The following is a 9,589-nucleotide window of genomic DNA, read 5'->3' on the forward strand; positions in this document are numbered from 1 at the left end:
TCAGAGATTCAAAGAATCGTAGTCACTATCGCATTAAATGCAGTTGTTTGCGTACTGATATGTTCGACCAGGTGATGTAGCTGCATTACAAGGTGTACCAGAAGCCCCCAACAAACATGGAGATCAACTTTGCATTCGCCAAGGGTTTTGTAAAAGAATTCAGCCCGGCGGCAATTGCAAGTAGCTCAGCCATGCAATTCAATTGGGCTGAATTCGCTGTCCAGCATTTGCAGGACCTCCGAGAGAAAGGGTACTACGAGGCCCATGTCGAAAAGTGGAGGATGCACAATGTATGTCTAAACATCGAGGAGGCGCAAGCTGAAATGAAGGAGGATACCAAGGAGACACCCATCTCTCGCCACAGCACTCACCAAAAAAAAGAGGAGCATGGTAAGTACATAGGTTTGTTGTGCACATATTCCAATCATACGGTAGAAGCATAAAAGTCACGCACTTACACGCTGACAAGTTGAGTCAGCAGCAAGAGTGTCCTCACTGTCAGGAAATGCCAAACCTTCCAATGTCTCTTTAAATGTCTCTATTTTTACTTTACACTCTATTTCCCTCTTTGCATCCACGCTGTCGCTCTGTAGTAACCTCTGTAAAGGCTGCCTCTGAAATTCTCAGCAAATAACTGCAAGATGCTAAAGAACATCTTCTAACTGCAAAATCAGACTTTGAAGCTGCGAGGGTTGTCCAAGCAAGCAATGCTAGGGTCACCCCAATTGTGCTTGCTATGAGACAAAAGCTTCACGATGCTGAAAATGAATTATAGAGGTTACTACAGAGCGACAGCGTGGATGCAAAGAGGGAAATAGAGTGTAAAGTAAAAATAGAGACATTGGAAGGTTTGGCATTTCCTGGCAGTGAGGACACTCTTGCTGCTAACTCAACTTGTCAGCGTGTAAGTGCGTGACTTTTATGCTTCTACCATATGATTGGAATATGTGCACAACAAACCTATGTACTTACCATGCTCCTCTTTTTTTTGGTGTGCAGATTAATGTGGAGGTTATGGAAGCTAAAGTGAATGCATGTGAAGGTCAACTGTAGCTCCTAATGCACATGAGAAAGATGCTACAAGGCTCCTCCATTCCCACTACCCTGTGTAATATGGCTATGGGCACTTTTATAGAAAGTATAGAAGGGGTATGCGATGGGACGATGATCAACCCGTGCAGTGGCTGCAGTTTGCCACTTGAAGTAAAGGGAATCTCCACCACGGTCAAGATGCCCTGTGGGCATAGCTACCACTTTCTCTACTTTGCAGCTGAATGCTCCTTGTCGACAAAATGTAGAGCTGTGACCTGCCAGCAAAGGATACCACAAGAATGGTGTTGGAAACCCACAGGGCAAAGACATCCAATCACACCAACATCTGGTAAGATTGTACAGGGTGTGCTAATTAGCATACTCAGTGTGTTAATTAGAATATTTAGTGTGTTAATTAGATATGCTAATTAGCATATCTTGTATGCTGATTAGCATACTGGGTATGCTAATTAGCATACTGGATATGCTAATTAGCATACTGGGTATGCTAATTAGCATACCCAGTGAGAATATTGAGTGTGCTAGCTAGATATGCTAATTAGCAGACCCTATGCTCAGTGAACAGATTAGAGTAAGTTTGGCATATTAGCATATCTAGTAAGTTAACTACCATATCCAAATGCTAACTAGCAAACTGTATATGCTGATTAGCATACTGGGTATGTTGATTAGTGTACTGGGTATGCTGATTAGCATACTGGATATGCTTATTAGCATATTGGATATGCTAATTAGCATACTGGATATGCTAAATAGCATACTGGGTATGCTAATTAGCATAGTGGGAATGCTCATTAGCATACTGGGTATGTTGATTCACGTACTGAGTATGCTGATTAGCATATTGGATATGCTAAATAGCATACTGGGTATGCTAATTAGCATACTGGGAATACTAAATAGCATACTGGGTATGCTAATTAGCATACTGGATATGCTAATTAGCATACCCAGTATGCTCATTAGTATACCCAGTATGCTAATTAGCATACTTGTGCTCAGTGTACAGACTAGAGTAAGTTTGTCATAATGGCAAATCTAGTAACTAAGCTACCATCTCCAGATGCAAACTAGCATATTGGATATGCTAGTTAGCATACTCAGAAATTCGAATTAGCATACTAGGCTTGTTAGCATAATGGATTCCAATGTATGCCAAGCCGCACACATAGTCACAGCATATCAAACATTTTTTAGCATACATGACATGCTTATATGAGTCTTAATCCACGTTTTTGGTTGCAGGCCTGGGGCAGTCCCTCCGTGATGTGGGCAGTGTGCATGACACGAAGGGCAAGGGAAAGGCTGTAATGGAGGACCTTTCGATCGAGGAGAGTGATGAGCTGGATATAGGTGAGAACCCTTCGAGGGAGAAGGGTGTTGAGCTGGATGCAAGGAGTGAAGGGGTGGATGAGGGCTCCCAGCAGATGCCAAATGAAAGCATGAAAACAACTGAGGAAGGCGGTGATGTGAGCAGGAACTCAGAAGATGATTTTTTTGTCATGGCTCCTCATGTGCCTCGTGTGCCAGCGATGCCTGTTGCAACTGACAAAGCAGAAGCTTCTCAGCAGACAGTGGCTAGTGGCTCAGGGGAAACTTTGAAGAATGACAACATAGAAGATGAGCAAGAAGTTGGTAACAACAGCCCTCTCGAGGGTTTTTTGCGTAAAGCTCAGCTGAAAAGAAAAGTTGGCCTTGAAGAGGTACCCGATCGAAGACATTGCAAGCACAGCCTGTGGTTCGGACAAGGATGAAAGCTCCAAAGGTAAAAATAAAGCCACCCGCTCAAGAGCTTGCAAAAAATTGTGTTAAGACTTATTGCTCCCTACCCGGTTGTGCCCTTCACTGTATATGCTAGACCATTTTGAAACCAAAATGCGTATTGTAGCTGACATGCATTTTTTTTTCCAATGAAAATGTATTTTTGTGCAATATAAATCTGAGCAGCAGTTCATTGTAATTTTTGCGGTTTTTCTTTTTTAAACTTGTTCATTTCGTATCGCGGTTTCCCTGCAGAGGAAGAGAAACAGACATTAATCGTCATGCCTGATGCAACTGCGGCCATGCAATGGCAAAAATTACCGAGATGGCGATTCCACAAAGCCAGGCAGTTAAGGAGACAGAAAATGGAGATTGAAAAACGCCTTGAACGATATTCACAGCTTGCCCGTAGCATTATTGAGCGCCTAAATTATGTGCACCCAAGTGGGCCGGTTATTTTTGTTGAATGGTATCCTCTACCAGACCTAATATGGGTGCCTAACCGCTTATGTGATGAAAAAAGGGCTCTGGTGCTGGACCTGAACGGTCTTTTGGTGGTAGTGGTAGAGCCTCGTTTTGGTGAAAATCCCCCGGCATATGCAAATGAAATGCTGAAATACGATGTACTTGATAAGCAGGTGTTCTGTCGCAAGGACAACCTTTTTTTTTTTTTGGACTGGTGCCTACAGTTCTTTAATGTGTTTATATGGAGCACAAGCCTCCATAGTAAAGTCATGAGTATTTGCCGTACTGTTTTTAAAGAGCACGTGCCAAAGATTACTGGGTTTTTTGCTCAAGCGCACTGTACAAAGAAATCCTGGCAGATCCAGAGAAAACCTGTGTTTATGAAAGACTTATCCTTGTTCTGGAAACACACTCCGGGGTACAACTCCCAAAACAAACTTATAATCGATAATAGCTTCTACAAAGTGTTTCAGAACCCACCACAAACTTGGCTTGTTACTCCCAGTCTAGAGCACCAGAGTGCTGAGTAGAGGGAAAAGTTCCTTATAGAAACTTTGAAGTCCTGGATTTTTCTTTGGCTGCAAACGGATGATCGGAAAGCATATGTTGCTGATAATGTGTTTGAGACAGGCTCAGATGAGTTTTCTGATGCAGTCGTTAAACGTTTGCTTGACATTCAAAAGAGGGATATAGAGACTAAAAGACTGGAAGAAATTTGTCGCAAACAGCGGGAAGATGACCTAGAAGCAGAAAGAGAGAAAGAAAAGCTAGAGAGGGAAAGAAGAGAAAGTGAGCAGCATAGTGCCAACCTAGAAGCAGAGGAGGAAGCAGAGAGAAAAGAAAAGAGGCAGCAGGAAGAAGACAAATAGTGAGGGCAGCCCGGTCACTACAAGCGCCCTCCGAGGAGGCCTTAAGGGTTTTTGGGGCAGTGGCTGTCATTGTAAAATTGAACCCTATGTAAATAATTTGATGCTGGCAATTAATGTAAACAGTTTGATAGTTAGCATGCTGACACAAGATGTAAACAGTTTGAGTTAGCATGCTGACCAACTTTATAATAAAACTGCATACCCTTACAACAAAGTGGTATATAGAAAATCCAGTGGATACAACTTAAAAGTTGAAGGGCATGCTATTACAGATTGCTTCATAGCTTTCTGGAGTGATTGTGTACACCTGCCTTCTCCTTGGGACGTGCTCCATGGGTATTTTGATACATCGCACCAGATGTGAAAGTAGGTGGACGATAGGCTGCTTGTGGTCTAGCTTGAAGGTGTATGCATCCAATTGCTTGTAATACAGTCCTTGCACAACATATGAGCCTCTGTCAATTACATTGCTCCATTTATCAATGTACCCCTTCTCCACCTTCTCCTTTTCTGCAACACACTTGACCAGATAGAAATCCACATCTTCGGCGTTGGTTAAAGCATCTGGATTTACAGCAAATGTGTCTCCAGAACATAGAGCGCTACTCAACACATCATGATGACCTTCGTATGTGAAGTCATCATAGCCAACGACTTCCTCTGTCGAAACTTCATCTGTTTGCTCAAGTAGTGGCTGCAGAATCTGATAATCCCAAGCCTCCATGTGAGCTTTATTGATGCAGCGATTCCACCTTCCGTTCATGCATGCATCACAGAAGCATGCCAACTTTCTTGTTGCAAGGGCAGTTGGATCCTGCAGGTTGTGACCACGAATAAAATGCAAAGAGCGAGTTTTTACCACAGTGGCACAATTCCACTTAACTTCCCTGTTAACATCTCCCTCTTTAACCTCCCAGAACACACGAGCACATTCCCTTTCTTTTGAAGGATATGATGCAGGTGCTCCATGCGATAGGTTGGCCTGGCAATAAGAAACCACATCTGCTGCACACTGCAATATAGCTCCATTAGGTTTTAGTTGTTCATGGGTCAAGGTTCTTTTCACAACTGCTCCTGCACCATCATGCTCGCCCTTGCCATGCCCTGATCCAAAGAAGAACCAGATCATCCCAATCCCTGTGAGTCCACCATATCTTGCAACAAAATAGAAAGGCCTGACTCCCTTGAATTGCGAGGCCGCACCATCTGACCACACCCAATGTTGTTTACAAGTGACACCCTCTTGTTGTAACCAGTCACGGTGTAGCATGAAGCAATGTTGCACAAACAGTGTTTCATGGACCCTATCATTTGATATGAAGAAGTGGATTGTTTTGACTACCTCCCCTGCCTTGCGGTAGTACGTTATGTGTACAAAAATAGTTACTTGACTAGAGTGCCAATGCATTGACTGAATCTCATTTTGCTCCTTGAAGGCGTAATTTTCAGCAAAGTCAACAACTGAGACAATGACATCATCCGGAAAGCGAAGTATACAATCCTTAAATTGTTGTCCTTGCCAATCATGCCACATAGTTATGAGTGATGAAGAGCTTCAACTTGGTCTACAACAGTCGAAGAAACTCCCAGCACTGCATTTCTTTATGCAAAAGATCTTTTCTTTTCTTATTGTTTCCATGCCTGTCTTTTGCTTCTACATACGCAAATACTTTCACATTAATACTCTTACCTGGCTTTGCTGTTTCTTAAGAAACATAATTCTAACTTCTTTACTCCACATATCTTACAGTCTCCCATCAGGCATTCCCTTCTATGGAAAACTGCATCTGCTGGCTTTGGATAGAGAACGGACTCCCACATCTCTGTGACACCTTTGAACGTGTGATGTGAAGCCAGGCAGCCGCTGCTAATGTTTTTGCCTGTAGCGCGCATAGATATTGCATACACAGTTGCAACATGTATCATGCGGCCCCAAAGCACGAGAGCGCATGTGGTTCAGTACGTCTTTCAAAAAGGTCATCTGTACATGGTATTCGCAATAGCATGTGTACCTATCCTTCAGCCTCCTACAAAAGAATGGCTTTAACATCTCAAACATCCTCATGCCAATCTTGCAATGTGGATGTTTTTGTTTGAATCTTTGAAAGAGCTCAACCTGCAATATCCATATTTGATCAGTATGTTTACTAGGAGAAATAATCCAAACAGGACTATACGCATTGCTACTTAATACATCCACCATAGAAACAAATTGGTGTGTTAAACAGCGCATTGTATGGTCCTAACATGCATGTAACTGGGTATAACATTGTATACTAAGCATGCTAGTTAGCATGCTGAGTATGCTAACTAGCATAGCTGAGTATGCTAACTAGAATACTAGTTGTGCTAACAAGCACAATCAGTGTGTAGTGTAGCATACGAGGCATACTCATCAGCATGCTGAGTATACTCATCAGCATACTGAGTATGCTAACTAGCATGCTGAGTTAGCATACTAGGTGTGCTAACTAGAATACTCATTAGCATACTAGCTATCATACTCATCAGCATGCTAGGTAGCATGCTGAGTATGCTAGTTAGCATAGCTAAATATGCTAACTAGTATACTAGTTGTGCTTACAAGCATAATCAGTGTGTAATTTAGCGTATGAGTCATTGTTAACCACATGAATGTGTGCTAAGAAGAATAGAAGGTATGCTAACTAGCATACATATTGTGCTAACCAGCACACTTATTATGTTGAACAGCATAGCCAGCACACTATGAATGCTAACTAGCATAAATCAGCTTACCCGTTATGCTACTTATCATTCTCAACTATGCTAACTAGCATACTCATGAGCATGCTAGTTAGCATGCTCAGTATGCTAACTAGCATGCTGAGTATGCTAGTTAGCATAGCTGAATATGCTAACTAGCATACTAGCATAAACCAGCTTACCCGTTATGCTACTTAGCATTCTTAGCTGTGCTAACTAGTATACTCAGCATGCTAGTTAGCTAGCTGAGTATGCTTACTAGCATGCTATATTGCTAGTTAGCACAGCTGAGTATGCTAACTAGCATACTAGCTGTGATAACAAGCAAAATCAGTGTGTAGTTTAACATATGAGTCATGGTTAACCACACAAAGTGTGCTAAGAAGAATAGAAGGTATGCTAACTAGCATACATATTGTGTTAGCCAGCACACTTGTTATGTTGAATAGCATAGCCAACACACTAGCATAAAAGGTGTTAAAGTAGCATACATATTGTGCTAACCAGCGTAGTCCTCAAGATCACTAGGCATGCTAACTAGCAAAAGATTTATGATGAACACCATACCCACCATACAGGAATGCTAACTAGCATTCCTGTATGCTAACTAGCATATACCATAAACTAGATTACCCATTATGCTAGTTAGCATACTACGAAAGGTAGCTAGCATACTCATTGTGTCAAAGAACATATAGAGCATGCTAGTTAGCATAATAGGTATGCTAACTAGCATAAAGGGTGTTATAGTAGCTTACATATTGTGCTAGACAGCATACTTATCATGCTAAACAACATACCCAGCATACTAGGAGTGAGACTATGCTAACTAGCACGGCATACATAGCATAACATATTGTGATAACTAGCATGCTCTGTATGCTAGGTAGATTACTAGCATGCTAGAATGCATAAGTTATGGCGCAAGTATGTCATTTATCACCTGAGACTCATCCAGGAGGTGCACAGGGTGTTTTATGTAGCTTTTCCTTCCCACTCTCTTTCAAAAAACATCCTTCTTGTTGGGTGAAACACGAGTCTCCTCTGTCCAAAATGTGTAGACCAATTCCTAAATCTCATCTGTGATAGGGCTATGAAGGTGTTGCTTGTGACATTCAGCCAATGAAAATAGTCGAGCATTGACACCAAACTTCACCTGTCGTGATTTTGCTTTGAACAAGCTGCGACGGTCGACTTTTAGGACCCTGAAGAATTTGGCAATAGGCATGTTTTCCTTTGAATTTACCATCATCTGCAATGTTGCATTCTTCCAAAATAGCTCGTTGTTAGAAGCTGGCTGCTTGACGATAGCTAGTGTGTTGCTCACATTGGAGACAATTGCAGTCTGCACAGCAGCCTCATCCTCTAAAGACTGATCACGGATTGCCCGAACAAGCGGATGTTGAGCAACAAGATTCCAGATTTCGCACTTTGCTTCTTTGTTGAGACCTTCAGTCCTACTCTTGAAAGCTTTCACAATCTCGAAGGAGATTTTCATTTTCTCCTCATCGTCGACGGCATGATGTCCTCGTTTAGTTGTCATCTGTCGGTGCTCCCGTTGTTTACGCTTTCTTTCTGTCTCATATTTCCTGATAATAGAAAGAGTTGGATGCTAGTAGTTGTGATTCATTTCCTGTAATGGCTCCCTTCTGTAATGGCTCCCTTCTGCCTCCATTTCTAGTGGCAATAATGTTGTCTGCTGGTTTTCCATATCTGCAAGTGTGATAAGCTTTGACAACTCAACTTCGAGGCAAGAAGCAATGCGAGAGAGAGAGAGAGAGAGAGAGAGAGAGAGAGAGAGAGAGAGAGAGAGAGAGAGAGAGAGAGAGAGGGAGGGAGGGAGGGAAGGAGGGAGTAGGAACAGGGAAAACTGTAAACTGGTCTGAGAGTGAGACAGAGAGGGAGTCTACGCCGCACACACACACACACACACACAGAGAAAGAGAACAGAGGCCACACCCCACGTCGTCATCGTAACGGAAAACAGAGTCCACACCCCATATGGGAGGGAACAAATAATATATCTTATGGTTATTAAAATTTCAAACTTCACTTGCTCTTTGGTTTTGAATAGATGCTAACAAGCACCTCTTACTAGCATTGTCCCGGACACCAAAAAGCATGACAAGTTAACATGCTTATACCCAAAAGAAAGGGCTTTCTTGACGAGCTTCATATAATTTATTCAGCACTAGTATTCAACCAAAATATCTTCTTCTTTTATTAAATTTCTATGACCAAGAATGTGATATAAAATAGGCTTCTTTTCACAGATAAATACTTACACACATAAATAACATTCAACAATAGAATTTGAAGTGGAAAGTTTACACTTCCAAGGAGTGTTCTACACATACTATAACAGAAAAACCATCGATGGATTTACGTGAAAACAAAAGTGAAAGTATGGATGATCATGTTATGGTTTATGCTTGACAGTATGCAAATAAACATAAACAATTAAAAAATATTAATATGATGATCAAAATTTTAAATAAAGTTGATAGTACTATACAAGTAGAGTGGAATTGGTTGAGGCTGGCCAAATATATAAATCATCAATGTATGTATATATACAATGTCAATGTATGTACATGATCAAAAAATATTAATATGATGATCAAAATTTTAAATAAAGTTGATAGTACTATACAAGTAGAGTGGAATTGGTTGAGGCTGGCCAAATATATAAATCATCAATGTATGTACATGATCAA

The sequence above is a fragment of the Adiantum capillus-veneris genome, chromosome 27 (genome assembly GCF_014529385.1).
Source record: "Adiantum capillus-veneris isolate H3 chromosome 27, ASM1452938v2, whole genome shotgun sequence".
NCBI lineage: Eukaryota > Viridiplantae > Streptophyta > Polypodiopsida > Polypodiales > Pteridaceae > Adiantum > Adiantum capillus-veneris.